We start from the raw sequence: 14,895 nt of genomic DNA, 5'->3' as shown, positions 1-14,895 counted from the left end.
TGAACTGAGCAGAGCGGCAGCTGAGACCATGGCCCTAAAGAATATTTTAAAATTTCTGGATGAAATAACGTGTATACCCTGAAACCAGTTCCCACATGCGCTTGCAGCAGCCCTGAATATCAGAATAACATAAGAGCTAGAAAACAAGGTACTGATTTTATTACACCAGAATGACCACACCTGAGTCACAAACTCTCTATTCTCTTTGAGAAAAACATATAATGAGTCAAAACTCATGTGTTACTTAAGAGAATAACTCTTAGGCAAGAGAGAGGCTCGACTCTCTAGAAATAGAACAGAAGTCATGACTCAACACATTCATGGAATTAAGTAATGAGCGTCAGAAGATGGAAAAAAATGGCAAGTAGCTGGGTTTGGGGAAAAGGGAATCATGTGGGAGGGATGCACACTTTTAAGCAAGTATATCTCAGGGTGACAGTGGCCTCCAGCTGTTTGCCTCTGGGAAGTAACTAAGAGTTGATGCAAACAAAGGCAGGAGAAATGAATCTGCCCACCAAGACAAAGAAGCAATAGTCTGAAAGAGAATTCTTCTGCATCCCCGCTGTGAATTTGACTTTTGATGGCTAACTTCACCGTTTATTTCCAAATCCCTCTAAACATTTGCCTGGCCTGAGGTCTGTAGGGTGAGTTCCTCTGGTAGAAGCGTGCATAGAAGAACGAAGCACATACACAGAAAGTACGCTGCGCCTGACTGATGCGCGCCCATCGCGTGCTCAGCACAGTGAGATGTAGCTTCAGGTGAAGATGGATGTGCCACCGTCCCCGCCTTCCGACAGGGCAGCCACAAATAAGCTCGGGACAAAAGCTGCCAGTACTAGGGCCTGATATTTGACAACGTGATAATGTCCTCTTGCTTCCTTTTCTTTCACCCACTGAATGAAAGAATAGCAGCAGATCACACCCAAGATCCTTTTCCAACTCTGAGATTCTGTGATCATCCGGGGCCACACAGGTGCTAGAACTAGAAGGAAGCCGTGGCCTTGGGTTGGAACTCAAAGCTGTGTGGCATCTGGGTAGAGAGAGGGAAGCGAGGAGCTCATTCTGTGGGTGAGAATGCGAGCAGAGAGCTCAGAAAGAACTGTTGATGTGTGAGATCCTCAGACAGCCTCAGTTCAACAGAGAACGTTCACCGAGAGGTAAAAAGCCGTTAAGACTGACACACGCATGTTTTCCAGATCTCACGTGGCCTCAGATGACACGTCAACGGGTTAATCCTTGATATGTAGGAATAGGCAGGAAGCGATGCAGCGCAGAGAGCGATTAAAGCTCCCACCCCTGCAGGATTCAGAAAGCAGGAGGATGTAGAAATGTGGTTTCCTGTGTAGTGTTCAGATTGTCTATGAGGTTTAAAAGGGGACACGCTATCTACCACTGATTAGGAGAGAAATATATGGGGAAAAGGATGGGGGGGGACGCCTTATACAGACAGAGACAAGAAATTTAGAAATAGATGAAGAAGGTAGAGGTGCACTTTTGGAAGAGGAGAGGGTATCAGTAGAATTACAATGTTTAATGTGTCGTGTATCGGCTGAACCCGTACAGGTTCGGAAAGACGTTACACCAAAAGCAACCACGAGAACAAGCAGGGGATATTAGTACCCTGCAAACCACAGGAACGTGACAGGAAGACAGGGAGTTTGGTCGGATGGAGCAAACAGAATAACAAAGACAAAACATGCGTCAGTCTCAGGGGCTTGGGTTTTGGTCCAGCTGGCTCTGCCCTGGGGGGGCAGGGGGTGGGATCCAGATAGGATTAAGGTGGAAAATGCAGTTTCTCTAACCTTGCATACTTAGCCACATTTTAGCCACTGAAACATACCTGTTGCATCTCTGATCTGCATATGAGGGATATTTGGATAATCCTTCCTTTGCATGGTGCACACAGTTCTCACCAGACAGGAAAAACTGAGTTTTGATATCACGAAGACACCTGCCAAAGTGACTCCTAAAGGCTGAGATGGCTGTTTCCTCCTTACTCAGCGTCAGGGTGTCTCCACCTCGGCACTACTGACTTTCCGGGTCGGATGCCAGTTTCCTTGGGGGGCTGTCCTGGGCACTGTAAGATGTTCAGCAGCGTCCCTGGCCTCCACTCCCTAGAAGCCAGTGACCACCTTCCCGTTCAGACAGTGGAAACTGTCTCTAGACATTGTCAAAGTCCGCTGGGGAGGGGTGCCCAGTTACTGCTGGGTTCCCCCTTAGCTGCTAAGCACAGCCAGACACCTTACATTTGTATGAATGAAAGAATGAATAACCTGTTTTTCCTCCTAATGGTGACAATAAGCTTTAAATGCCAGGCTCCCTCTAACCCCCCGTCTGTCTCCCATGACTTTATAAACACAGAGATAATTCGGGAAGAGTCTAGGCGTTACATTTTCTCCCAGGTGGCCTTGTTTATGCAAGAAAAGCCCTACCCCTTCCATCAATATTTTGGGACATAAAATTGCAGAAGAAATAGGGTGTTGACAAGTTGCCGTTCATTTCCCTTGTTTATAAACACCACTTTGATAAACAGTGTTAAGTCTCTGAAGGACTTGCTTTCCCCATCCTGTAAGGTTCTTCCAAGAAGGTTCGTTTCAGAGTGGGTTCGGGGACTGTTTCGGGGGGACAGCCTTCCCTCCGAGCCTCTCAGGCGGTTTCTCACACCCATGACGCACCAGCCCAGGAATGCTTTCAGGAGCCAAGCAGAGGCCTGTGCCTCTTCTCTTTCTGGCACCAAGACGCGCGAAACCCGAGCGGGCGCGCCCAGATGGCTTTCCGGGCTGTGGGAAAGCTTCCGTGAATGGGCTCATTCAAGGGCATCCATGAAAACGAGGGCACTTTGCAACCGGCAGGGCGTTCAAAGGATCCCACGGGGCGTTCTTGGCCAGGAAAAGGAGCAAGAGATCTGAAAGCCCGAGGATCCCCCTGCTCGCAGGGAGGCCGGGAAAGCGCCACGCTCTCCTCTGCCTTGAAAGTAAAGCTGTTCAGGATCCTTCAAACGCCGGACAGCACAGCACATCCCTTCGCCAAACGTGATCCTTGAAGCCCAGCCGCCTCTGCTCCCGGGAGCGGCCTTCTGTGTCTGCGCATCCCTGGAAGATGCGCTGCTATTCGCGCATTTACGCACGTGCTCCGTAAACCACGCCCCCTCATCAGTAGGGCTCGGATGTGCAAGGATTGTGCGCTGTCTGCTGTGTGCCGGGCGGGGGCTTGGGGGGAGTGGCTGTGAAAATGCTTCCAGAGCTAGGGTCCTCTGCATAGAGGAGCGAATGAATGGGATTAAAGGGGTTTTGATTTACATCTTGAACGTGGAATTCCTTTCTCTTTCAGAGATGATGAGCTGTGTGGTCCTCAGTCCTCCCCTTGAAAGAGGAAGATGGGGGATGCTTCCGAAGCCCTTCGTCCTCCGTGCCACTGAGGTTCGTTAGCGTTTGTAAAAGGCTGTAGGGTTGGGTGCCCTCCCCACTTCTCCCCGCCCTGAAGCTGGATGGAAACATCTGGCACCCCAAATCCTGCTCGTGGGCCTTGCTTCTGTCACCCCTTTGATCCCTGGACCCTTCATGGGCTTAAATGTCATTCGCACATTTCTGATTACGGCGGAGGACTCCCACCCTCCCCAGCGTCCCGTCACCCCTGCCTCCTCCTGGACTCTCTTAAATCTCATCAGGCGTCTTGCTCTGCGGCCTAGGAGGGCCCCTTCGGATGCGCGCGTGCCGGTCTCGGTGAACGCCTTCTCACGCGCACGTGCCTATCAGTGTTTGCTCCTCTTGGTGGAGACGGCTGGAAACCTTCCATGCTCACCAGACCATTCGTCTCCTCCCAACAGGAGAAGACCCCCAGAGTAGGCAGACCACCCCGTTGTGAAGTCTGGACACCAACAGGGTTTCCAGGGGCAATGGGCTGCCACAGTTTTGAGGACAGAGGACCACGGGAGGCCCTTGGCCTTGGGGCAGATGTGTTCAGGGGCTTGAGATTGGTAGCTCCACCCAATGCAACTGCACCACTATTGGAGTACTCCAGATTGCCTCTGGGAAAGACTGCCACTTCCTGTAGTCCCTTGAGACTTGTATTTGTGGGAAATCCCACATAAGAATTCTGTGTGCAGCAGAGAAAGGTAAGAAGAGGCATTACTCGTAAGGAATGTACAAGAGCACCATGGATGTGATGCAGTTTGACAGCCCAGGGTTCCGTTTTCATAATTCTGTGTCTATTGCATGTGGTACATATCCCAAACCTACGGCAGAGGGAGGCTGCAGCCCTACGTGCAGACCCCTCTCCTAGGTAAGCTAGGCTTCCTTCACAACTGTAAAGCAAAGAAACGATAAGACAGATGCGAAGGATTTGAATTCTGGGAAGCATCCTGCTTTTTCTTACAATGGTATTATTTGCATATGAGATAAAGTAAGTTAGTTGCAGGTTTTTTTTTTTTTTTTTTTAAGAGCAGGAGTGGTGTAAAAATCAATAAACAACTGCTGGATCAATAACTTTCTGAACGAGACCGGCTGACAGATTGGTATCTGCACGAGATCTTTTCTTAAATGTCAAGTGACCAGTTCATTTTCCTGAGCTTGTTGTTAGTTTCAAGCTTCAGGAAAGCCCCCCTTTGGAGCATCTTTGTGTGCACTGTAAGAGCTTTGCCCAAAATGCATGAAGCCCAGATCTCCCTGTGCTTTCCTAGCAGCCTGGGTTCTATTGAAGTTTGGCCATGGCAAGCTGGTTTTTCTAGAAAGCCTTGAGTGGTTAAGTGAAGAGAGTCTGTTCTGCTAACAGGTGCTGAGAAAAAGATTAGATACAAAAAGATCAGTGGTGACCAAGAGGGGCGAACGCTTGCTTAATTTTTAATAGACACCATGCCTCCAAATCGTAGCTGCTTTCCACCACTGCGTAATTCCTGAGACATGGATTGAATAAACGGATGATTTCAGCAGACCGAACAATGGCACCAAAAAGAATACTCCTTTTGTTATTGGTGAGCATGGCTTCAAGATTATAGAATGATGGGGTCTCAAAAGGACAGAAAGAAAAACTATGACCGAATTATTTTTAGATTAGACCCAATTTCTAGGTATTTAGTGAGATGCCAAAATAATTTTTTAGATGTTTCTGCTCAGGCACCATTTCTGCTTTCCATAGGCATTTCTTTGGAAGCCGGAAGCTAAAAGAAATCTTACCGAATAACTGATGCATCCAGAACGAGCCTGGGGGCCGGTGGGTGGGGGTGGGTGGGAGGACTGGAAAGGAAATATTCTAACCTTTATGTTCAGTTACACACCATTACATCCACCATTATCTTAAAAGGCTAATCAGCCATGTTTAAAAATTAAAATTGTTAAAAGTAAAATAGGTTGATAAATATAGAGGGAATGCAGAGTTGGCCACATCGCATACGGCTTAAGGATGAAGCAGGCTGCTAAGGGGCTCCCGAAATTAGGGCTGGTGGGTGTAAGTACAATGATGACATACGTTGCCACGTGCACCACCCAGTACAGAGGTGTGTGGGGCTCTTCCAAAAAGTGAATGTTACTGAAAAGGAAGCAGCAACAGCGACAAGAAAATGAGGGGGAACCAGTGGTGTTAAAAAGCCTCAGGAGGGGTGACAGCCTGCAATATATAAGCCTTTTCTATTGTATTAATCTGTATGACATTCCCCAGCCCTGTCTCAGAATCTATGGGGCAGGTGCATCTGAGTTCATGCCTGGTGGACAAGGGCACAGGTGCATGGGGGATGCTCCCAGTGGATGGAGATGCAGGTACGCAAGCAGAGTAGGAAGAGAGGGGATGCCCTGTCTGTGGAACTCCAAGTGGGTCCCCGTGGCTCAGTACCACCTCTCACACGTGGGAGGCCCAGGCTGACAGCCACTCTGTAATTCTTATGAGACAGTGCGTTCAGGCCATGACCTTACCCTCGGTTCAGTTGCCCCAGCCTAACGTGGAAATCGCCATCCCATCCAAGGGAGGTATTTCTCGGACCCTGCAGCAGTAGCAAGACGTGAAAATACAGGCTTTACTGAAAAGCACGGCAGTGAAACAAAATTAACACTCAGGGCACACGTTGTGTGCCCTTGAGTTTTGGGTGGTCCTGTCTTAAGGAGCCTGCCATGCAGACCGAGAAACAGTGCCGTTTAGAGAAATGTTTATACCAGGGGTGAGATTCTGATCTCTGCTGATTGGGTATTATTATTGAATGGCTGCTAACAGTAGGAGAGATTCAGCGCCCTTAAATGGTTACCAGGGAATGGGTCTTATCCATCACAACATGAATCAGCCCGTTGACAGGCACGTACTGTGTACCTTTCAGCTGCGGAAGGCTTTGCAGAGGGTGGGGTGTACAAGGAAGCAGAACCCAGGGACCCTGCCACACAGGAACCTGCAAGGAGCACACGAGGATGAGATGAACACACACTAAAAGGCTCAAGGACGATGCAGGTAAACGTTCAAATCCTGTGTTGGGTGTTGCATACAAAAGCCCTGAGCTCATTACTTTAACAGCGTTTATGAAGATTTGGATGGGTGACTGACCTCTTATGCTTTGAAGGGGGACAGCTTTCGTTTCAGGATGGGACTTCTGGTTTTCTGAAGGATGGGGGAGCCTTGAGATTTCATAAGGTGAGGCAGAATATATAGGGGAGTTGATGCAGGGATGAAAAGTGGAGTGATGGGGCTGGAGGTGACGAAGCACGGGGCATCTTTGGGGAAGTGACAGTGACTTGGTTAGACAGAAGCCAGAGATGGGTGTGCCCCAGGGCCAGAGAACCAGGAACATTGATGCTGTAACTCCCAGTGCAGGAGAAGACGGACGTCCCGGCTCACGCAGTTGGGAAGAGAGCAAAGTCAACCTTCCTCTGCCTTTGGTTCCACGCAGACTCTCCAGGGATTGGGTGACACCCACCCACACTAGGGTCAGGGCGTCTGCTGTACCTCATCCACTGATTCCCATGCTAACCTCTTCCAGAAACACCCGCCCAGACACACCCAGAGTTAATGTCTAACCAGCTGTCTGGGCACCTGTGGCCCTGTCAGGCTGACACATCAGATTCACCATCTGAGCGTCCAGTCCCCATCGGGGTGGTTTGGACTGTGTCATCTGAGCTGAGCTGGGCTGCACTTCCCGACACACCCGTCTGTGTAGGTTTTCAGACCTCCTTCACTTTCTCCTACTCCAGCTTTAAGGCTTTCCTATATGCATCGGTGCATTTTATTCCTCCAGCACTTGTCTAGGCTTTAAACTACGTGGCATTTTAGTACCACCGTCACCTCTTTCTTACTTTCTCCTTTACAGATGAGCAGACTCATATAGGGGCACAGATAGTAATGGATAAACAGAATTTGGTCTTCTCATGCGGACCTCTTCCTGTTACACGACGCTCATTATATCACAGGGGTTCCTGTGAGCCCTGAAATTACATGTCTGCATTTACATTTCTTTTTTTTTTCATTGAAGTATAGTTGATTTACAGTGTTGTGTTAATTACTGCTGTAAAGCAAAGTGACTCAGTTATATATATTCTTTTTCATATTCTTTTCCATTATGGTTTATCACAGGATAATGAATATAGTTCCCTGTGCTCTACGGTAGGACCTTGTTGCTTATCCATTGTATATGGAATAGTTTGCATCTACTAACCCCAAACTCCCAGTCCTTCCCTCCCCTACCCCACAACCCCCTTGGCAACCAGAAGTCTGTTCTCTATGTCTGTGATTCTGTTTCTGTTTCATAGATATGTTCATTCGTGTCCTATTTTGGCTTCCACATATAAGTGATATCCTATGGCATTTGTCTTTCTCTTTCTGACTTGCTTCACTTAGTATGATCATCTCTAGGTCCATCCATGTTGTTGCAAATGGCAATATTTCATTTTTTTATGGCTGAGTAATATTCCATTGTATGTATGTACCACAGCTTCTATATCCATTCACCTGTTGATGGACATTTAGGTTGCTTCCATGTTTCGGCTGTTGTGAATAGTGCTGCTGTGAATATAGGGGCGCATGGATCTTTCTGAATCATGGTTTTCTCCAGATATATGCCCAGGAGTGGGATTGCTGGATCATATGGTAGCTCTATTTTTACTTTTTTTAAGGAACCTCCATGCTGTTCTCCATAGTGGCTGCACCAACTTACATTCCCACCAACAGTGCAAGAGGGCTCCCTTTTCTCCACACCCTCTCCAGCATTTGTTATTTGTAGACTTTTTAACGATGGCCATTCTGACCAGTGTGAGGTGCTACCTCGTTGTAGTTTTGATTTGCGTTTCTCTAGTAATTAGCGATGTTGAGCATCTTTCATGTGCTTCTTGGCCATCTGTATCTCTTCTTTGGAGAAATGTCTATTTAGGTCTTCTGCCCATATTTTGATTGGGTTGTTTGTGGGGGTGTTTTGTTGTTGTTGTTATGTCTGCATGTAGAGCACAGTGCTAAGACGTAGTATACCTGGAATAAACAACCGCTATAGAAACAATTATCAGTTCAGATCAAAATGCTGTTAGCGTTCAGTAAAGCAGCAGTTCTGCACAAAGGAGTAAAGAATTTTGTGGGTGATAAACCTTCATGGAGTCTCTGTTCATACAGATTTCAGTTCAGACTGGCCACATGTGTTACCTAGAAGCCAAACATATGTGTCTTTTCTAGAAATGATTTCTTGCTTAAACCCTTTCATGATTGTCTGTGCACACTCTCTCAGGGGGTTAAAGTGTTGGGTGAGGGAAGATGTTTCAGCAACAGACATACGTGAATGTTTGCAAATCAGAGCCCCGAAATAGAGGGAACTTTCTCGGCAAGCACTTTGAGGAATGCGTAGCTGTGCTTTAAAGCGCACACGGGACGCAAACGGCTCCCGAGTGATTAGAAATCGTCCTCCCGTTACGCGTCACCCTGTTTAGAAAGTTATTAGGTGCTCACTTCGGCAGCGCATATGCTAAAATTGGAACGATACAGAGAAGATTAGCATGGCCCCTGCGCAAGGATGACACACAAATTCGTGAAGCGTTCCATATTTTTTAAATAAAGATTCTGAATGCAAAAAAATAAATTAAATAAATGCTTAGAGGCAAAAAAAAAAAAAGGGAAAGTTATTAGGCTGATACCTTAATAAGAATTGTGTAAATAGTATTAGGAGAATGACAAATGGTTTTCTCCAGAAGATTAACTTCTCTGCAGCTAAACCACTTTACTAGTAATTATTTGAGAAATTATCTCTGGAGCAGAACACAAGTGAAACTCTTTAAGTTACAAAATGTGTTTTATAGACTCTAGAGAAAAAGCACGTTCACATATTTGGGGATTTCTTTTGTAATCCTTCAATGACATGGGCCCTACTGTACAAACGCTCAAAATAATACTTTATTTTATTTTTTTATTTTTTTTTTTTGCAGTACGCGGGCCTCTCACTGCTGCGGCCTCTCCCGTTGTGGAGCACAGGCTCCGGACGCGCAGGCTCAGCGGCCATGGCTCACAGGCCCAGCCGCTCTGCAGCATGTGGGATCTTCCTGGACTGGGGCATGAACCCGTGTCCCCTGCATCGGCAGGCGGACTCTCAACCACTGTGCCACCAGGGAAGCCCTCAAAATAATATTTGACCTGGGTGTAATATTCATCCCGCTCCTTGCAGGTTCTGTAGAATATCCTTTGATGCCCATTTTGAATTAACTATGTATAAATGTAAGGCAGGGTTCTGCAAACTTCTTCTTAAAGTAAATATTTTAGTATTTTAAAATCCTAAATATTTTAAAAGTAAATATTTTAGACATTCAACTTGGTGAACCAAGATGCAAAGTTGAGGCAATTAACACAGGCATATATACAACCATTTAAAATGTAACCATTTGGGGCTTCCCTGGTGGCGCAGTGGTTGAGAGTCCGCCTGCCGATGCAGGGGACACGGGTTCGTGCCCCGGTCTGGGAAGATTCCACATGCCGCGGAGCGGCTGGGCCCGTGAGCCATGGCCGCTGAGCCTGCACGTCCGGAGCCTGTGCTCCACAATGGGAGAGGCCACGACAGTGAGAGGCCCACGTACCGCAAAAAAAAAAAAAAAAAAATGTAACCATTTGGAAATGTTCAGACCATTCTTAACTCACCAACCCTTAAAACACACAGATACAAGCAGCTGGCCAGATTTGGCACACTGGTTGTAGTTTGCTAAGACCTATTTTTAAAGTATCAAAAATGGTCTAAAATATGTCATTAGTAGTGATTTTAATTGTAATGATAGTATCCATAATCACAGTCACTGAAAGCCACGTGTTAAAGCTTATGGAATCATTTCACTTGCGTTACCTCGTGTGATTCAGCCGCCTCCCTGCCTCCCAACTATCATTCTAAGTGCTTTTCCATTGGGAGCTTTGGGGTGGGAACCGATTTGATTAAACTCAATGAGGATAGAATCATCTTTTGTCTGAGATGTTCATAAAAGGCACATGATTTGTGGGATCAGCTGGCACAGGCATGATGTCCAAGCAGCCCCGTGCACTGTCTTCTTGACATTGCCCTCGACAAGACAGGATTTAGAGAAAAAAAACAAGCAATATACAATACCACGTAATCCTCAGAAGGAGTTTCAAGGATAAAAGATGTGTGGCCAGGTTTCCAGTGTGAACTCTAGACTTTCCCTCATTTGCATTGATGATCCTCTACGGAGTAGCAGGTTTTAAAGATTGCTGAACAGGTACAACTTATATCACAGACACTCCTGTGCATTTTTTTGGAAGCCCCAAGCAAAGCACGCCCAAACTTTTCTTGCAGAAATCATCCTCATGTGTGAGACAGTCAACATCGTCAAATTAAGTATTGAGTATCAAAGAAAAGAAAAAGTAGGTCAGGAAACAGTTGCCCTGCAGAACCTCAAAATTGATGTTATAGAGAAAAATAATGGACGAGATGTCCAGTGTCATCTCATCAAAGTGCCAGGAGACGGGAGTTCAGTAAAGGTCATGGCAGAAGACGCATCACTGGTTTCTGGACGTTGAAGGTGGAGCAAGTTTTAACCCCAAGGTCGGAAGATCCGGATCTCCGGCCTCTTCACCCACCAGCGATCTTCCTATGGTTGTTAACCTGTTTTCCCCTCTACTCCACACCCAGGAGTTTGAAATTGGACCGGAAGAGCTCTAAGATTCTGGCCAGGTGTAACCATCGCTATGATGCCTATCTTTTCTCCAACTCTTGCTTTTAGAAATTAGCACACAAATGACTCGATTCCCATTACCTGGTCTGTACTTCTTGAAATAGCAGCACTGTAACTATTCCATAGAAAATATCTTGAAAAGACATGATCATTATGGGATGTGATGAAGGTGCTAACTATTGTTACAATGGCGACCATATTACAGTACAGAAATATATCAAAAGAACATGTTGTACACCTTAAGTGTACACAGTGTTACAGGGCAATATATTTCAGTAAGGAAAACGCTCATGGAAAATATCTTAGCGAAGGCCTGCTTCTTTGTGTGTGACCCGTACAAACTTGAGCAACATAAACCATGAGGATGCTGGAATGACCAATGGAAATCACTTCTTGAGGCGATATCATTTCTTCTTTTGCTCACCTATGCTATCTTTGTACAATGAGAGTGCACTGATCAGTTTTAAAGGGAGTTAAAATATTTCAAATCGCGGTAAAATGCACATAACATACAAGTTAACCATTGTAACTGTTTTGAAGTGTACGGTTCGGTGGCGTTAAGTACGTTCCCACTGTTGTGCAAGCATCCCCACCATCCGTCTCCAGAACTCTCATCTCACTCAGCTGAAACTCGGGCCCCATGAAACACGACCTCCGCATTCTCCCTCCCAGGCCCTGGCACCCACCGTTCTACTTTCTGCCGCTGTGATTTTGACTGTTTTCGGCACCTCGTATAAATGGAATCATACCACTGTGTCCTTTTGTGACTGTCTTATTACTCAAGGTTAGCCAAGGGAATTTTGTAAAGCTTGTTTCACAAGGCATAGAATTATAAATACAATAACCCCAATTTAGAAACCTTTAGAACAAGATTGGGGAGAATTTATTTTTCTAAAATCCAGTGATGGGTTCCTAGTTGTGCAAAGATGAACAACGTAATTAAGATGCACGCATTCCTCCTTCAAATGGTGTCTACTTCCTGTAAAAAAAAAGAAAAAAAAAAGGTGGGGACAGATTTCGCAGTGTAGTCTGGGGATTTGATGAGGAGTTCAGAACTGAGAGGGAATGCTTTCCAATTAAAAAAACTAGGGCACAGGGTAATAACAAATAAAAACGATTTAAAAGTACTTTGGACACATACCCTGATCTATCTGTGTAATGTGATCGTGGTGAGCTTGGTGTTTATGGAGCAGTTGCTTCCAGTAATAGCCACGTGTGCTCAGTCCAGAGCAACGGCATAACGTGCTCTTCATGTCGGCATCTTCTTAAACGGTCGTCCCATTTTTGTCCTTATGTCATAGGAAAAGCCTTACTAGGCGTGCTATTTAGGAAAGATACGAAACAGCTAGAGTTCAGCGGCATCGTGAAGGGATAGTCTTTCCTGAACTTAAGACACAAAAAGAACCAATTATTTTAATTGGTTAATTTGAATATGCAGATGATTCATAGTTCTAAAAATAAAATATACCATCAACAAAGAGAAAAGCCAAGAATCTGTGAAGACTGTTCACCCCAAATGTTTACGATGACTGTCAAGAATGTATTATAATACACTCATATATATAAGAATATACGTATATTATATGTCTGTGACACACAATTGACTTGAAGACCAAAGCAGGGAATAGAGGCCAGGGACATCACATCATCCTAAAAACATCCCGCTAAAAATCCATGATAATCTGGTGAAACTTGCATTCTAATGCTGACGACAGTCTTCACATACCTAACGCTTAAAATGACAGTAAATGAATATACGTGTTTGTAAGAGTTTATAAAAGTACACGCACGCACAGATAACGACAGATCAAGAAGAAGAGGGAAAAAACCTCCACAGAAAACAGGAAATGCATAGCACTCAGAAGACAAAAACCGGAATGGCAGGAACATTCCATGTGCATTACTATGGACAGGGAAACTCAAGTTAAAACATGAATAAGACTCCCTCAAGTTGGGCAGAAATTTAAGTCAGATAGTCTCAAGCACCGAGGAAATCGTGAAGCAGAAATGGATCTCCATACTGTTACAGGGCGTGTGGACTGACCAAACCACTTTGGGAAGACTTCTCGAAGCATCAGTTGAGTTGAAGATGCACTCAGCTCTCCAGCCAGCTGTCTACTCCACAGAAGCTCAGGCCATGTGCACAGAGTATGGACAAGAATGTTCACAGTAACTTGCTCGTCATAATGAAAAATTAGAAAACGATGGAATAATTATAAGTAAAATAAATAAACTGTAGTTATAGGTATCAGTTTAATGAGTCTCAAGTTGAATGATGAATAAAAGAAGTGACCTTCAGCATGATACCATTTGCTTACGTTTTAAAAATGAATAGATAGGTGGTAGATAGATAGATGATGGATAGATGTAGGTAGGTATGTTGAGACATATAAATAGATGAGAGATGAGATAGATGCTTGAGATAGATGATAGATAGATGACAGGTAGATGGATAGATATAGGGAAGGAGAGAAACAGGAAGAAAGAAAAGAGAAGGAAGGAAGGAAGGTGGTTGAATAGACATGTACATGATGGATGGATAGATGTAGGTAGGTAGGTAGATCAGATAGATAGAACTAGACGATAGGGGCTTCCCTGGTGGTGCAGTGGTTGAGAGTCCGCCTGCCGGTGCAGGGGACGCAGGTTTGTGCCCCGGTCTGGGAGGATCCCATATGCCGCGGGGCGGCTGGGCCCGTGAGCCATGGCGGCTGAGCCTGTGCGTCCGGAGCCTGTGCTCTGCAACGGGAGAGGCCACAACAGTGAGAGGCCCGCGTACCGCAAAAAAAAAAAAAAAAGAACTAGATGATAGATGAGATAGATGATTGAGATAGATGATAGATAGATGGGTAGATATATGGAAGGGAGGAAGGAAGGAAAGAAGGAAGGAGAGATGGATGGATGGATAGATAGATATAAATAGATGATAGATTAGATAGATGGTAGGTGGATAGATACATGGAAGGAAAGAAAGAAACAAAAATGAATAGATAAATATTGATAGAAAGGTAGACACATATGTATTAGAATGATAAGACAATTCAGGGATCCAGGACACTGTGAAAACCAAATTGAGTTTGCTGGGAAGAGAAGAAGGGAAATGAAATTGAGGGCAGGTACACAGGGGACTTCAAAATACAATACTTCTCTAATGTGCCTATTATGTTTTAAACCAACATAAAGAAGGCATGAGGGACTTCCCTGGTGGCACAGTGTTTAAGACTCCGTGCTCCCAATGCAGGGGGCCTGGGTTCGATCCCTGGTTAGGGAACTAGATCCCATATGCATGCCACAACTAAGAGTTCGCATGTCACAACTAAGGAGCCCGCCAGCTGCAACTAAGGAGCCCACGAGCCACAACTAAGGAGCCTGGCTGCCGTCACTAAGACCCGGTGCAACCAAATAAATAAATAAGTAAATAAGGCATGAAGGAGTTATGGCAAAACTGATCACACCATTCTTTCCTCCACCCACTTCAGAACTCTTTTCACCCCCTCCCTGCACATACAAAGCTACATTCCAAAAATATCAAACAGCTCAAGTTATCTTTTCAAAACCATATTTTTAGGACAGGAGGAAAATTGCATGCATTATTTTCCTCGTGTGACATAGTTTCTCCTAAGTTTCAACTGCAACGAGAAATATCCAATTAATAATTCCCTATTTTCCTCTTTCATTCATTTCATGGTTTTTTTCTGTTTAAATGTCATTTTTATATATCAGCAAACACTCTATCAAGCAATAAATAGTAGAGATCTTCCCATTTGAAAATGTAAAGTTT

At 45.2% G+C, this 14,895-nt stretch overlaps 1 long non-coding RNA gene and 1 other non-coding gene across 3 annotated transcripts in view; both read left to right on the top strand.

Moving 5' to 3' along the window:
• The window catches only part of LOC115842397 (uncharacterized), a 490,939-nt gene that overhangs the window by 457,721 nt on the left and 18,323 nt on the right, over window positions 1-14,895 (top strand). For both annotated transcript variants that reach the window (XR_004035260.2, XR_009560676.1), the window contains exons 5-6: window positions 3,331-3,419; window positions 6,299-6,426. This is a non-coding gene — a long non-coding RNA (uncharacterized lncRNA). The remainder of the gene's footprint in view (window positions 1-3,330; window positions 3,420-6,298; window positions 6,427-14,895) is intronic.
• Window positions 8,891-8,997, top strand: LOC115842427 (U6 spliceosomal RNA). The gene has a single exon (XR_004035278.1). It is a non-coding gene; the product is annotated as a U6 spliceosomal RNA (small nuclear RNA).

The sequence above is a fragment of the Globicephala melas genome, chromosome X (assembly GCF_963455315.2).
Source record: "Globicephala melas chromosome X, mGloMel1.2, whole genome shotgun sequence".
Taxonomy (NCBI): domain Eukaryota; kingdom Metazoa; phylum Chordata; class Mammalia; order Artiodactyla; family Delphinidae; genus Globicephala; species Globicephala melas.
This window is presented reverse-complemented; position numbering and strand designations above follow the sequence as displayed.